Genomic DNA, 17,337 nt, shown 5'->3' on the forward strand with positions numbered 1-17,337 from the left:
ATTGATACAAATCATTATCATAATAAACACATAACCAACACACATATTAAACCAAGCCTTTCCCCATCTGCCTGCACAACTCTAGTAACTGCCTGGAACCCAGTACTTTAACTTTTATTTTTATTATTATTATTATTTTCACTTCCTCACATAAGAAAGAACATGCAGCATTTGTCTTTTTGTATCTGATTTAATTCACTTAGAAAAATGCTTTTTTTTTTCCTTTCTGACTGGAATCTTAGATTATTTGACATACTGATCTTTTCGTGGAAGCTGGTGTTTCAAGGGTCTAAAGCATTAGGAGAAAAAGGATTCCCTTTGTACTGAAGAATTCACGTAATATTTTCATAAACATTGCTGTAATCCTTGCTGATCCTTTCTGTCAATTTTAATCCAGAGAAGTCTAAAATAACACATACCATTTCCTACAAAATAGGTTGGTATACTTCACAGTCTCACCACATTGTACCAGGAGCAAACCCTTGGCTGAAGAGGCAGCCAGAGGTGCCCTAGTGTGTTGATCAAGTTAAAAGAAAGAAACTAGGTTGATCCTGAATTTCCTGAGAAACCGCCACCTACCCCTGGACCCAGCAATACCACTCTTGGGAATATATCCAAGAGATGCCCTATCATACAACAAAAGTATATGTTCAACTATGTTCATAGCAGCATTGTTTGTAATAGCCACAACCTGGAACCAACCTAGATGCCCTTCAATGGAAGAATGGATGAAGAAAGTATGGAATATATACATATTAGAGTACTACTCAGCAGTAAAAAACAATGACTTCTTGAATTTTGCATGCAAATGGACGGAAATAGAAAACACTATCCTGAGTGAGGTAAGCCAGACCCAAAAAGAGGAACATGGGATGTACTCACTCATAATTGGTTTCCAGCCATAAATAAAGGACATTGAGGCTATAATTCGTGATCCTAGAGAAGCTAAATAAGAAGGTGAACCCAAAGAAAAACATATAGTTATCCTCCTGGATATTAACCTTCATCAGGCGATGAAAGGAGACAGAGATAGAGACCCACATTGGAGCACCGGACTGAAATCCCAAGGTCCAAATGAGGAGCAGAAGGAGAGAGAGCACGAGCAAGGAACTCAGGACCGGGAGGAGTGCACCCACAAACTGAGACATGGGGATGTTCTATCAGGAACTCACCAAGGCCAGATGGACTGGGTCTGAAAAAGCATGGGATAAAACTGGACTCGCTGAACATAGCAGACAATGAGGGCTGCTGAGAAGTCAAGAACAATGGCACTGGGTTTTGATCCTACTGCACATACTGGCTTTGTGGGAGCCTAGGCTGTTTGGATGCTCACCTTACTAGACCTGGAAGGAGGTGGGAGGTCCTTGGACTTCCCACAGGGCAGGGAACCATGACTGCTCTTGGGGCTGCTGAGGGAGGAAGAGTTGATTGGGGGAGTGGGAGGGAAATGGGAGGCAGTGGCAGGGAGGAGGCAGAAATCTTTAATAAATAAATAAATTAATTTTAAAAAAAGAAACTAGGAAAACAGGACTTCATCTGATAGACCCTTATCAACTTACTCTTAGAAACAAACAAACAAACAAAAATGACAATTCCTTCAGTCCCTTCAATGAGTTTTCATTTAACTAAATCAAATCACTGGGAGAAACACCAAAGTCTACCAACATTCCAGGACAAGAACTGTCTTTCAGTTTGGTCCTACCTGATATTCCAAATGCAGTCATTCACAAGGCATCGTCTGTTCATGAGTCCAAGGTCCTTGTTACAGGATAAAATATTCTTACCAGGGTCACAGAATTCTGCTAACAATCATTTGCTATTTTCCAAACAAAAAAAGAGATATGAATCCTCTATCTTCACTTTTCCCTATATGTCCGTATTGAAAGGAGGATTTTAAACCTCTGAATTGTACAGGACTATTGGCAATTACTCAATGGACTGACATCCTGCTCATGATAAATGTGTATGTCTCATCTACTGTTTAATCTATCCTTTGTCATTTCATCCTAATAGATTTTTAGAAGCCAAGCAAAGCCTTTTCCTTCACTCTCCACAAGAGGCTAAACATTGTCCCCACAAACCAGAAAAATCATACTAATAGAGGATTTTGATTCAATCATTTTAATAAATTTGAGTCTATTTGATACATGGTGCATTTAATTTCAAAGGGCAGTTGCATTTTTTAGTACTCACAAGTTTCTTCAATCTATGAAAAAACAGAGAAACAAGGCACTGGGATTGCAAAAGAAAAAAAAACCAGAACGCTGGAGCTCCTTCAAGCAGCACACACTGCTGTGCACTGCTCCTTCATGCTGCTGACACTGCAGACTAAACAGCCTGCCGTTCAGTTCACACTGTTCACGCAGTGTAAAAAGATGAAGTATTTGAAAGCTCCTCTGATTTATGGCGGCCCAGCTAGAGACCATCAAAGCTTGGGGTGAGTTCAGAAATAAATGGCTTTTCCTTAGAAATCAATGGCTCCCCTTCCACAGCCAGGAGTAATTGATTAGACATCACTGGTGTCACTACTCCAGCTCTAATTAGATCATTACCTTACCTAATATAGGTATCTGGCATTAAGTCTGCTAGAATGCATGGTCCAGTCCTAACTGTCCATCACCATATTTCTAGTTCCATGGATACTGTTTCTTCTTTGAACAGCAAACCTATTTTTATGCTAATGATATCAAACTCATAATGTCTTAAAGTTTTCCTAGGGTCTATTTTTTTGGGGGGAGGGGGAATAAAAGTATTGAGTTTGTGCTGAATTAGTCACTAATGCTGTCTACCTCATATTTCTTGACTCTACTTCACCAGAAGTTCCTTAAGCTTCTGGGAGTGACATGAAAACCTATAGCCAAGAAGTTAGGATCAATCATCTGAAGGCAGGAATCCTTCCCTCTAGCCCAATGACAAACAGTCTTCAAAATGGTACCTTATATATTTTCAAGGATAATTGAATGATTTTATATGTGTAATCCTTCTGATTAACATGGAAAAAAACCATCTATTCCAAATAAGAAAAAGAAATCTCCACCTTTTTAATCCTCCTTGATTTGTGGATTGCCTGAAAGATAATAGAAAAAAAAAAACCAAAAATGTAGGTGATTTAAAATAAAGTGCAATTAACAAAATAAGACTAGCAAAAAAAATTAGAAAAAGGAGAAGTGAAGTCTGTGAAGCTGTGATCATTCTTTTTGCAGCTAGAATTACACGGACAAGAACCCAGTTCTATACCCAAGCCATCTGTAATTACTGATATAGTAGTGGATGTGCTTTATAAATTCACTGACTGAAAATAAGGGTGATGAAAATATAGCTGCTGTGAATTTAGAAATCGCTTATGTGTCTCTACTCCAGAAAGCTTTGATAAGTACTATACATTAGAAAAATGAACCCGGAGAAAATAGAAGTACCCAGGTATGAAATTCATTATTCAGTCTTCAGTCTTGCAGACAATATATTAGATATGTTTAGAGATTAGTCATCTCTTTCAACATCATATTCTCCAATAGAAATATCTATCCCTCTCTCCTCCAGCAAAGAAGACCCACTGTTTAGTCAGCATCTGCCTAGGAGTACCAGCCACAGAGCATGGTGTCATGTCGGTATGGATTTCTGCTTTCAACATCCTTACCCTGCTTAATAAACACTCAAAGTCTAAGTACCCTCATGAACAATCAGTGTTTTGGTTTTTCTCTAACTACTTCTGCTCATTAGAATATTTCTTTTCAAAAAAAATGTGGTGTACCCTTTGTTTCCAAAGTCCAAGAACAGAAACTCAAGATCTCTTTGTGACATTTGACCACTTCTCATAGTTAGCATGACTCAATAAAGATGGCAGTTGGGGAAGCTGATAAGAGCCTGCAGCTAGATCCCCTGTTTTAACATTATCTCAGCCCGCTGAACCTAAATATATTGTGGAGCCCACCTGTTGTCATATCAGACATAATTTAGAGTTAGGAGCAGGGCCTCAATTTTCACCCACCCAGGACTTCAGGTTTCCCAAATAAGTCACAGTAGGTGTAGCCAATTTCATCAGACACAGGTTTCAGAAATGAGGGCAGTGCTTATTACCCTATCATCAGAAACAGAGCTACCAAGAGTCTTGAGGTACTCCAGCCCATTACTCAGCATGAAATTTCCCTGCATGGAAAGCACTGCTCCTGTTTGGTGGATTTTGAGCAAGCTATAAATGGATAATAATAAGATGATGTAAGATGTATGATAATATAGCTTAAATTTGCTAACATATCTATTTGCTGAGTCGGCCAAACATGCTGACTTAAATGGTCACACATAGATGAGAAGCCATTTACTTCTTCCAAAGCCAGAGAATCAGTGACCAACACTATCCTCTTAATGCTCTTCCAGTCCAGGCAGCACACACAACTACCTTAGTCTGGTGAGCCAATCTACCTTCTTACATACTCCTGTGATGTGAGGGATTAACCTTCCTCCAAATCTTATCTCAGCATTGTTTGATTGTATACAAGCAAGGAGTGGCCTGTTTTAGTATTAAGATAATAAAAATGGAGACTGAAAAGTCTTGATAGCATTATTGGCAGTCTGGAAATCCTTCGCAATTTTTTCTATTTATACATTTTCAAGTATATTTTGACACCCCTCCCCTCTCTATAGAATGCAGAGGAGGCTTTAAGTGAGATCTTGATGATCAGCTTTGACTCAGAGTTCAGATTTTTACAAAGTGAAAACAAATTGCACACTGCAAGTGGTGAACAGTATCATTTTACCCTAATTAAACTGAACCTAAAAAACTCAAAAGAAAAAAAAAAAAAAAGAAAACCTAGAACTACAGGGACTTAAGGCATATCATGAGGAAACCATCAGACAAGTACAAATGTCACTCTGCATTTCTGGGTGTCAGTAATAGGATGAATATGTCATTCGAAGTATTTTCCAAGGAAGCAAAAACTAAAGATCATGGGCTTTTTTAAACACTTGAAAAAGTGAAAACAATTTTCATTGTAAAAATCATCTTGTAACATGAATTTTTTTAATATATGTTATTTTAGTAAAAAAGCTACTAGTCAGTTCCCAATCTATAACATCCAACACGTGAACTTTCAACTTTCAAACAGCATAGAAAGCATTACCCTCTCAACAGAAACAGTACTTCAAATTTTGATCACTTCTCAGAAGTAAGCAGTCTTGGAGGCACAATAAACGAGGTACGTTTTCTGCATACTTTATTTAGGAGCTAAGTTGTTGAATTTAAGAAACCAAGCATAGTTCAAAAAGAATATTTTCAATTTATGATTGAGTCATAGGGACATAACCTACTGCAAGTCAATCAACATTTGCTTTTCAGTGCCCAGAATATGTGGAATTTTCTTTTGACAACTCAAAACCATCAGTAGTCCTCCTAAAAACAAATGATAAAGGGGTTAAAAAATAAATCACAGAAATATCACTGCTGTGGGACAGTGGTCTGTACTCTGTCAGTTATATTTTAAATAAATGCTGCTTGGCCAGTAGCAAGGCAGGAAGTATAGTAAGGACAACCATGCAGGAAGTAGAGGTGGGCAAATGAGAACAGGAGAAGTCCAGGAAGAGGAAAGCTCAGTGGGCAGTCGTGACCCAGCCACAGAAGAAGCAAGATGTAACTGCCTTGCTGAAAAAGGTACCACGACATGTAGCTAACTCAGACAAGAATTATGGTCTAATGTAAATTATAAGAATTAGTTAATAAGAAGTCTGAGTTACTAAGCCAATCAGTTTATAACCTCTGTGTGATTTCTTTGGGACTTAATGACTGTGGGAACTGGGCAGGACAGAAACCTCAGTCAACAAACATATCACCATTTACAATAGCCACAAATAACGTAAAATATATTAGGATAATACTAACCAAAGAAGTAAAAGCCCTGTACAATAAGAACTTTAAGTCTTCGAAGAAAGAGATTAAAGAAGAAATCCGAAAATAGAAAGATCTCCCATTCTCTTGGATAGGTAGAATCAACATAAGAAGAATAGCAATCCTACCAAAAGCAATCTACAGATTCAGTACAATCCCCATCAAAATCCCAACATAATTCTTCACAGATCTCAAAAGAATAATATTCAATTTTATATGGAAAGATAAAAAACCAGGATAGCCAAAACAATCCTGTACAATAAAGGAAGTTCCAGAGGCATCACCATCCCTGACATCAAGAGCTATTACAGAGCTACAGTAATGAAAATAGTTTAGTATTGGCATAAAAACAGAGAGGTTGACCAATGAAATTGAACAGAAGACACTGGTATTAATCCACACACCTATGAACACCTTATTTTTGACAGAGAAGCTAAAATTATATAATGGAAAAAATCATCTTCAACAAATGATGCTCGTATAACTGGATGTCAACATGTAGAAGAATGCAAATAGATCCATATCTATCCCCAACCACAAAACTCAAGTCCAAATGGATCAAGGACCTCAACATAAATCCAACCACACTTAACCTCATAGAAGAGAACGTGGAAAATAGCCTTGAATGTGTTGGCACAGGAGACCACTTCCAAATATAACACCAGTAGCACAGACACTGAGCGCAGCAATGAACAAATGGGACCTCCTGAAACTGATAAGCTTCTGTAAGGCAAAAGACACGGATGACAAGACAAAACAACAGCCTACAGAATGGGAAAAGATCTTCACCAACCCCATATTGGACAGAGGACTGATCTCCAAAATACATAAAGAACTCAAGAAATAAGAAATGAAAATACCAAATAATCCAATTAAGAAGTGGGGTACCGATCTAAAAAGAGAATTCTTAACAAAAGAATCTCAAATGGCTAACATCCATAAGCATCAAGGAAATACAAATCAAAATGACCCTGAGCTGCTATCTTACACCAGTCAGAATGGCTAAGATCAAAAACACCAATGATAATATATGCTAGAGAGGATGCAGAGTAATGGGTACACTCTTCCATCACTGGTGGAAGAACAAACTTCTATAGCCACTTATGAAATCTGTATGGTGGTTTCTCAGAAAACTGGGAATCAACCTACCTCCAAACCCAGCAATACCACTCTTGGGCATATACCCAAAAGATGCTCAATCATAATACAAGGACATTTGCTCAGATATGTTCATAGGAGCATTATTTGTAATAGCCAGAACCTGGAAACAATCTAGATGTTTCTCAGCTGAAGAATGGATAAAGAAATATTGCTCCAAATTGGTCTGATCTCTTCAGGTCCAAATGAGGAGCAGAAGGAGGGAGAACATGAACAAGGAAATCAGGACCACGAGGGATGCACCCACCCACTGTGACAGTGGAACTGATTTATTGGGAGCCCACCAAGGCCAGCTCGTCTGGGACTGAATAAGCATGGGTTGAAACTGGACTCTCTGAGCATGGCGGACATTGAAGGCTGATGAGAAGCCAAGGACAATGGCACTAGGTTTCGATCCTAATACATGAACTGGCTTTGTGGGAGCTTAGCCTGTTTAGACGCTCACCTTCCTGGACGTAGATAGAAGACCTTCGTCTTCCCGCAGGGCAGAGAATTTGGACTGCTCTTCAGTATCGAGAGGGAGGGGGAATGGTGTGGGGGGAGGAGAAGAGGAGTGGGGATAGGGGGAGGGGAGTGGGGGGAGGGGCAATATTTGGGAGGAGGGGAGGGAAATGGGAAACGCGGAGCAGGTGGAAATATTAATTAAAAAAGAATAAATAAATAAATAAATAAAATTAAAAAAAGAAATATGTGGTACATTACACAATGGAGTACTATTCAGTGATCAAAAACAATGACATCTTGAAATATACATGCAAATGGATGGAACTAAGAAAAAGCCATTCTGAATGAGGTAACCCAGACCCAGAAAGACAAACATAGTATGTACTCACTCATAAGTGGATATTACACACAAAGCGAAGGCTAATGATCCTATAGTCCGCAACCCCAGAGAAGCTAGGTAACAAGGAGAATCCTAAGAGAAACATACAGGGATGACCCTAGGGAGAGGAAATAGAGAAGAGCTCCTGAAAAAATTGGGAGTGTGGGGGTGGGGAAAGGGGGGAGTGAATTGAGAGGAGGAGGGGAAAAGGGGAGGGGTGAAGAGAACATGATGGAACAGAATGGGCCAGATGGGGAAGGACAGAGACAGAGAGCAAGAAAAAAGATACCTTGATTGAGAAAGCCATAGTGGGGCTAGTAAAACAACCTGGCACTAGGGGAAATCTCAGGGATGCAGAAAGATGACCTCAGCTGGGACAATAATGGAGAGGGTGTCTTGTCCCCTATAATTAATTACAGGAAAATTAATGACTACCTTAATTGTCCTTATAACTCTCACTCAGCAATTGATGGAAGCAGATGGAGATATCCACAGTGAAGCACTGGGCTGAGCACCCAAAGTTTAGTCGAAGAGAGGGAGGAGTGATAATATGAGCAAAGAGGTCCAGACCATGTTGGGAATACCCACTGAAACAACTTATCTGAGTTAAGGGGAGCTCACTGACTCTAGACTGATAGCAGGGGAACCAGTATAGGACCAAACTAGACCCTCTGAATGTGGGTGATGGTTGGGGCAATCTGTGGGGCCACTGGCACCTGGACCTGGATTTATTCCTACTGCTTGAACTGGCTCTTTAGAGCACGTTCTCTTTGGAGGGATATCTTGCTTAGCCTAGAAATAGTGGGGAGGGTCTTGGTCCTGCCTCAAACTCATGTGCCAGACTTTGTTGACTCCCCATGAAAAGTCTTACCCTCTCTGAGGAGATGGATGGTAGGATGGAGGGAAAGTTGGGGGGAATGAGAGGAGGAGAGGGAGTGGAAACTGGGATGATATGTAAAAGAATAAAAGATTGTATTTTAAAATTAATTAATTAATTAAAATTTTTTTATAACAATAAAGGAAATAGTATAAAAGTAATATAGCTATGACAAATACCAACCTTTTGTTTTTGATTATCTATGACTTTGAGCAAATTGATGCCATAATATTAAATAATATATGAATTGTCATTTAATATTATATCATAAACTTGTTCAAGCTATTATATGAGCCCTATGTTACCTAATAGTTATATAACATACTAATATAAGTACTCCATAATATTATGTTTGTGTTTTCATCTGACTTGCCCTTTCAGTACAGTTCATTTCCTCATTTCAATTCTACAATATGGCAACTAACACCTGCCTGTGATATGGATTCTGCAATTTTGGATGATAACCTTTGAGAAAGTTTTCCAAGGGAAAGAAATTTTTAGATAAAGCAAAATATATTTATTACAATATATTATAATTTAGGAAAATTTTTTGTTAGACGTATACAAATATAATCTACCTATCAGAAATGCATTTTCGTTGTAGTATTTCAGATTTGAGTAGCAGTAACTGTAATTATATTGCTTAATACTTCTCACTTAAACCTCCGCAGCCCACACGCTCCACAGACAATGCTTTTATAACCTTTCCGGGAAGAAATATCAAGCAGGAAGGATGAGGCACGTTGGTGGTTTGGGTCACTTTGGGTTGAGGATGAATGTGAAAGTCTCAGTTCAGAAGGTTTTGGTGAGCCAAGAGATTTATTTCTACAGACATTGTTCTCACCAACAGGAGCATTCTGCTTTCCTGGTGACAAATATAAGTAAAACACACAAGTATCGCACTTTCTTATTTTTTCCTTTGGTTTTTGACATTACAATATAATCACACCATTTCTTCCTTCCTTTTCCTCCGTCCAAACCATTCCATATATCCTTTCTTGCTCTATTTTAAATCCATGGCCGCTTATTTTGCACTAGTTACTTTTATACGCATATCTATATACATGTATAGAGATATATATTCCTAAACATAACCTGATTTGTCCATATAAAGTTACTTGCATATATGTTTTCAGCGCTAACCATTTGGAATTGGATAACCAATGTGCGTGTTATTTCTCCTGCTCTCAGCATTTCTTTATTGCCTGTAGTTCTTTATGTAAGTTTGAGGCCTCCCAGTCCTTCCCATGTCCCCATTGGTGTGTCCATTTGTGCCATTCCTATGCAGTTCATGTTTAGATAATAATGTTAATTCTTATTTTTGACATGTATTATTATACAACAGAGGTAAGCTTAGGTCTTTGTCTCTCTCTGTCTCTGTCCCCCCCCCCATTCACACACACATATGAATAGCTTGGGTTTGGAATCTAAATCCCTGCTATTTTCTCAATATGTGATTTGCTTTCTCCAAAATAGGGATAATAATACATTTCTCACTTAATCATTGTGAGGATTAAAATTCAGAATGATGATAATGATGGCACTAATATTAGTGCACATATGTTTGGTGGTAGACAATGCATTCAGGTCATTCTATAATTTCCAATTCACCATACAAGGCTGTCACTTTGAGCTATTATTATCCCTACTTTCCAAATGATAAAGTCAAGGTTTCATAAGATAAAGTGAGACATCCTATAAAGAGATATCCTTCACTAGTGCGAGCCAACTAATTCAGCTGCTATGCACTCTTCCAGGAGGCCGGTGACTCTTATTCTTTGCCCATTGATATTGCATTTTGAATATCACACTTGAAGAATAATTATTTCAGATATTAAATAAATCCAGTCTTAAATATGAATGCTTTGAAACTGATTTATTTCATGTTTAACTTTAGTTCTTTAATTTTTCAATGTACAAAAATCAGTCTTCATTTTATGATACATTTTTATGTTTATTTACAAATATCTATATATTATAGACTACAGTTTTTGCATTTTCTCAAGCAAAATACAGTAACACAATGCATTATGTGAAGGGAAATGGACCAGATTAAGAGAGAAAATTAAGCACATTTTCTCTCCTATGAAGAATATATGCTTAAATCTTAGGGTGGCGGGAGAGGACCATGAGAGGGGAGGAAGATCTCTTGAGGTGGGAGAAAGGATAATGGAAGGAAAAGGGAGGGCTAGTTGGAGGCATAAAAGTGACCAGGAAAAAGGCACAGGGCATAGAATATGACTAAGAAAAAAGCACAAGGATATAAATGTGTAAAATTACCATAAGAGATTCATCATTTTGAATGTTACCTAAAAATTAATCAAATATATAAAAATATAGTGATCGTAGACGGGCAGTGGTGTCGCACGCCTTTAATCCCAGCACTCGGGAGGCAGAGGTAGGTGGATCTCTGTGAGTTCGAGGCCAGCCTGATCTACAAGAGCTAGTTCCAGGACAGGAACCAAAAAGCTACGGAGAAACCCTGTCTCGAAAATCAAATATATATCAAGCCTTTTCACTTTTGTTGATTTTTTTTGTTCAATATAAACCTAGAAAGTTAGATGTGTCTGCTAATTATGCTTTTTTCCCATTGATCTGTACATCTCAACTTTCTTGTTCAATTGTATCACTATGATTAGAATTATTTTCATTAAAATACTTTAAATCTGCTTAGCTCTATAATATTCAGCAGTCCATGAAATTTAAATAAAGTACTGTTTATATATGTATATGACTTAATATATATACCCATAAGTACCCAAAATAAACTTGTTCTTTCATTTTTCTCCTGGGGGATTCAGACATTCCTGATTTTTGAAACAAAACTTTCTAGAGTTTCTGTTTCTGCACACTGAGTATGACTAATATTTAACACTGTTGTTTAATATTGGCATCAACTTAGCATGGGGTTTTGTTCACGAAAATCCAAATGAGCTTTGGTTCTCCTGCAAATAATTTGCATCCCTCAAGAACACATAAAACATTTTTATATTTCTTTTATTTGCACTCTTTCTCTTATATCTTCTAGTGAACTATGACCACTGACAGCCAAAAGTTTGTATTTCAGCCATCATATTTTTAATGTTCAGACATTCTTTTCTCATTGCAGACTGCTTGTTTCTCTTTATTCTCGGTTTTATCTAAGGGAAGAAATAATGCAGAGCCAGAACATATCTTGTTGATGCCTCAATTCTAAAATCAAATTGAGCAGTAAGAAGATCAGGGTCAATGTCTGTCTCAAATACCTGTCTAGATGATGAATAAAGCATGGAATTTTCATACTTTGACCTCTTCCTCAAACCATCAGAGAACTGTGAGGTGATCATAACTAAGTCAGGTCCCCAGGGTCACTTAGGAGCAGTGTTCAACTGAGCTTGCAAAGGATACATAGTTTCCCAGAAAGTGTACTCAATATTTTTGGAAATGACTTCACACTGTTTTGATTTTTATTTTATATTGTTATTTCCTGCCTCCATAGGTAGATAATCAACTGTGATTGATTGATTGAGGAGTTAATAGCAGAGAATAATAATGAAGGACTCTAACTCTTCCCTGTATTCTCAACCCTGCGACAGCCCTAAGCACTAGCAATGGCCTACTCTCCTTTGTGTGTTGTAGATATATACAGAAAATCACTCATAGATGGTAGTCTTTGTTCTTTTTTGCAGTGATGTACTTGTCCCTTACTACCCATGGTGACATTGAGGGTAAGGCAGATGCAAATAAATGCCCCATGTCAGATTGACTTAGGCCTCTGTATCTTTTGTGGCATCCCTTCCTGGGCATTCCTTTCTTCATTTTCCAATTTCTCCCCCTCATTTGCTTTTCAGTCTCTTTTTCAGCCTTTGCCTTTCATTTAAATTCTCTCTCACTCCTTTCCAAGCATAGACTTCCTTAAAATTCAGTGACATAGCTACCAAGATCTTATTCCCATATTTAGAGAGAAATGCATATTAATATTTAAGATAATTAATGTACTTGATCTATTACCATATTTTAAAATATTTTATGGCTCATTATTTTAAACAAGTGTCGAATGGAAAGACAAGAATGAAATTTTCCTGACAAACCATGAGGAGAAAACACTCAGAGGTGAGTTTACATGAGTACATTGCTGTCACGGTGCTTATGAGCAAAAGATTTCCAGGAGCACAACTGCCGAGGAGCAAGTTGGGTTGATTAGTCTCGACAGTGAGACAGTGCACTCAACTCAGCGAACTCTGGTGGATATTAGAGATAGTGCTGACTGTTGGATTTGACTCTGCTGAATGATTTTGAGGTAGTCAGGAAGCAGAGCTATGCCTGGGTTGTATCTGTCCAGAAACAGGATGTTTGTTATGATAAGGAATTATAACAAATATTACCTAAGAAGAATGAAGAACACAGCTGAAGCCAAAAGAAAAATAGAGAAGACTCTCTTCAATGTGTTCAATAGGAAATCGTGGGCTGCATCACTGTTTGGTCAATATTTTTGCTGTTTGGCATTTTAGGCATCATTTTTGTCAACAACAGATATATAATCATGCAATGGTACTGTCTGATGATATTCCATGATAGTTTTATGAGCAGAAGCACACATATCAGACAGAGCATCATGGTGTATGTCTTTACTTTGTTCACAGGACCAGGATCAAATCCCTTTGAAAATTCAGTCAGAAAGAAAAAAAAAAAAGAAAGAAATTGAAGATACATTTTTTTTTTTCATTAAAAGTATGTTATTGTGATTTTTTTCATTTGGCTTTAGAAGTTTTGTTTTGTTTTGTTTGTTGCGATAACACAACACCATAAACCACATAATTTAAGAACAGCATTCTATTTTATTCAGTAGATGTGGACACTAGAAAGTTCAAGTGCATGGGACAACATGTGCTGGGCTTCCTGTGCTGTTCTCCTACACTCTGCATCATAATATGGCTGAAAAGTAGAAGAGAAAGTGGGTGTATACAGAAGAGCAAAAACCTAAGAGGCAAGTTTGTTTCAAGATTCTTCTGCTCTGCAGTGGCTGTGTGTGATAGCTAATACTGACTGTCAACTTGCTTGTCTATGCAATTAATTCCAAGTCAGACCTCTGAGCAGGTCTGTGAGGGCATTTTCAGGAAAGATTAGCTGGAGGCAGGATATCTTCTCCCAGAATAAACAGCACTTTCCTGCAACAACACAGATATAAAAAGTTCCTACAAGCAACAATACTGCTTGCTTTCCTGCCTTCACAGCTCACTGGTGAATGCGTCCATCCCATAGTTGTTGATGCCACTGTTACCATTGTTTCCTGACATCATAACAGCTTCTTCAGGTTCCAGTGTGAATTGAAGGCCAAAACCACTTTGTAACTGTTGAGACAACCAACCTCCTAATGAACCATTTGTGGGTTCTCAACTTCGCTAGCATGAGGATGGCCTTCACTGGACATCTTAAAGGTTTCAACATCTCTCAATACTTACTAAATTTCAACATGAGCTCAGAGTGAAATAATTATTCCAACCATAACAAATGCCCTCTAGACAATAATAGTATATAGCTGAGGGATTTAAGTTTGTCATATTTTAATGCCGAAAAAGATTAAATTTGAACTGGAGATATAAATTGGCAGGTAAAAGTATCTAACATGCAAGACTGACAACTGGAATTTATTTTCCAGAAGCAACAGTGGAGGGAGAGAACCAGTCTGCAAAAGCTGTTCTCTGACCTCCACAGATTCTGGGACACATACATACTCACATTTTCACACACACACACACACACACACACACACACACCTTAATGAAATAAATAAAATTAAAGTGGGTTTGTATATTAGTGCAAAATGAGAGAATAATGAAGTATACCAATGATGGACACAGAACAGAAAACAACAGAATCTTGGTATACCAAGAATATAAAACAGCAGAATCTTGGTGAACCAAAATGCAGACAGGATGAAAGTTCACTGAAATAACTGAATTCTAGGAGTCTGTGCAATGATTTTCTCTGAAAAGGCATCTAGGGGATCATGTTGAAAACTGACTTGGCATCTCCTTCCCATAATAGTAGACTCACTACACATGACACATCTGTGCTGTGTCTGTCTGTTATTTAGACTTTCACAGAGATGCTCCTGTTTAAGTTTCTGACAGCTGACGGAGCATGTCAAGTCACAAAAATCTACATGGCAAGGACAAAATTCAGATATATTATTTCTGGCTGCAAAGCCACACTCTGTTATGTGCATACATAACCACGCTGAAAATGATTTAGAGAGTAAATCAAATTATTAATAGTCAACTGGAATTTCTAAGTCACATAGGAAATGCATACATAATTTTAAAACTTTATTTTGACTATATCACTAAAACCTACAACATTTTGTTGCCTTTGAAATAATTAATGCACTTAAGACAATGTGAGAAATATATTAATTACTTCAAATCATCTGAATAATTTATCAACTTCTCTATATTGATTACCAATGACACAGTAACATTAGAACTTCAAAATCAATATTTTAATGGTACAAGTTGATATCTAAAATATTAGCAAAAGTTCACTTACAGCTCTTTTCCCTCAAGCTACTTTTGTTCTGTTAGAGAAGAAATGCTTTTAAAATGAAAGTTGACCCAGATAAAAAATCCTGCTAACCTAACTTGCAATTATACATGTAAAATATAGACCCCAAATTAGGCCAAATTAGGCAAACTACCCAAGTTTCAGATTTGGGAGTACCCAGAGAGTCAGGCTTCCTTTATCACTTTGAACAATGTTCCACATAAAACAAAGCTACTAATCACTAGTTAACTAAAACCCACGCTATTCTTTATTAACATGTGATTGCAGATATAGTGGGAAAAGCTTGGCCTCTATAGCAGAGTAGCCTGGATTTGACTTTACAATGTGACTGGTTTTAAATTTGTTTCACAGCTATCTGGTTTTAGAATAATAAACTGATCTCAATAGGTCTGGTTTTCTGCATTTGTACATTGATTTTAATATTTTACTTTCTATAGCATTGTGTAAAAACTTAGCTGTCATTGAGTACATAAGTCATGTGACCCAAGCCAAAAGTCACAAAAGTGGGGCAGATTTTTCATCTTTGTGCTCATCCATCACTAGCTATAGTGCTACTCTCCTTGTTGCTCTCCAACTTAATGACCACCGGCAGGATTAGAATTAGCACCACCATCATCACCTTCGTATTATCTTCTTCTAGTATAGGTATGATGCTCAACACTTTGTAAGTATAATCACAAGTCTGTTATGATGACATATTTGTTTAATACTGGCACTTGGGAAGCTAAGGAAAAGTATGGCAAGTTTAAGGTCAAAAGAGGCTATATAATGAGATCCTGTCAAATGAAAAATAGAGAGAAAAAGGAGGAATAAAAATGACCGTATCTATAAACTTGTGGTTGTAGGAAGTCAAAAAGCTAAAATATCATCTAAAGTTCTGTAACCATTTCATCATGTTAGCTTTTTAACATTGAGCTTCCCCAGGACTTTGGTTTGAAACTTTTCTGCAACATTTCTTTCATCCAGTTACCTGTCATTAGTTTTATGACTTGATCCACCATCTGCACACCAGTAGCATATGTACATATGTGTATCCTAGATCACACAACTGCCCTCAATTACAGGTCATGTTAGATTACTTATCCTTGAGTTATCATATATATTAGTAGTAACTCTGGGCATTTCCCGCAGACCTCTGCTTTTAAGTTTTGCTTGCTTTTGTTAAAGTGACTTAAATATACTTTTTTGGTTGTGTGCACATGTGTGTGCATGCATGTGTGTTTGTGTGTGCACATACCCACAAGCCCACACATGCATGCACATGATGTGTGTGTGTGTGTGTGTGAGTACATATACCACAATGCTCATGTGAGAAGTCAAAGAACAACTTTGTTGAGTCAATTCTCTCATTCTGTTATTTCTTTGGACTCTAAGTATCAAACTTAGTTCACCGAGTTTATTTGTCAAGTGCCATTACCAGCTGAGACATCTTGATGGTGCCCAAGAGACAAGGAAAGCAATTTTCTTTCAAAACAATTTTTTCTTTCCGTGGTGCTGAAAATCAAACCCAATACCTTGTGCATGCTAGGCAAGCCATCAGGCTACATTCCGGGTTTTACATACATGATTGGATTAACCAAATATGTAGGAATCACCTTGACTTTCCAGACATGCTATCTAACCAAGCAGCAGAGAAACAAAATACTCACAGGATGTGCTTCTCCTTGACTTGCGCACTGGGTCCTCCTCTCCACAAGATGGCTTTGGAGTATCATCCTTTCATTTTCTCCCTTGCCCCTTCTCAGGCAGCAGCTTGTGACATGCTAATTTATTAAAAAGAAGGTTGATTTGTGGCACATTCTGACCTCAACTGCCTGCCACTGTAAACATTGTAAATACCCTTGCTTTTGTAAGGGCAGCTCTGTGATGGCTCTCAGTGCCATCTGCCTCCCTCTAGTGTCCCTGGCCATCACCAGATCCGACCTCATGCTCTGCTCTCTGTGCTGACTCTCTATCTGCAGGTATACTGCCACCTGAGGGCTGTATACATGCTGCTTGTTGAATCTCTTCTGAGAATCTTCATGATCCTTTTTCATCTCCTTTTGCTCTCTGCCAGAC

The sequence above is a fragment of the Chionomys nivalis genome, chromosome 6, assembly GCF_950005125.1.
Source record: "Chionomys nivalis chromosome 6, mChiNiv1.1, whole genome shotgun sequence".
Classification (NCBI taxonomy): domain Eukaryota; kingdom Metazoa; phylum Chordata; class Mammalia; order Rodentia; family Cricetidae; genus Chionomys; species Chionomys nivalis.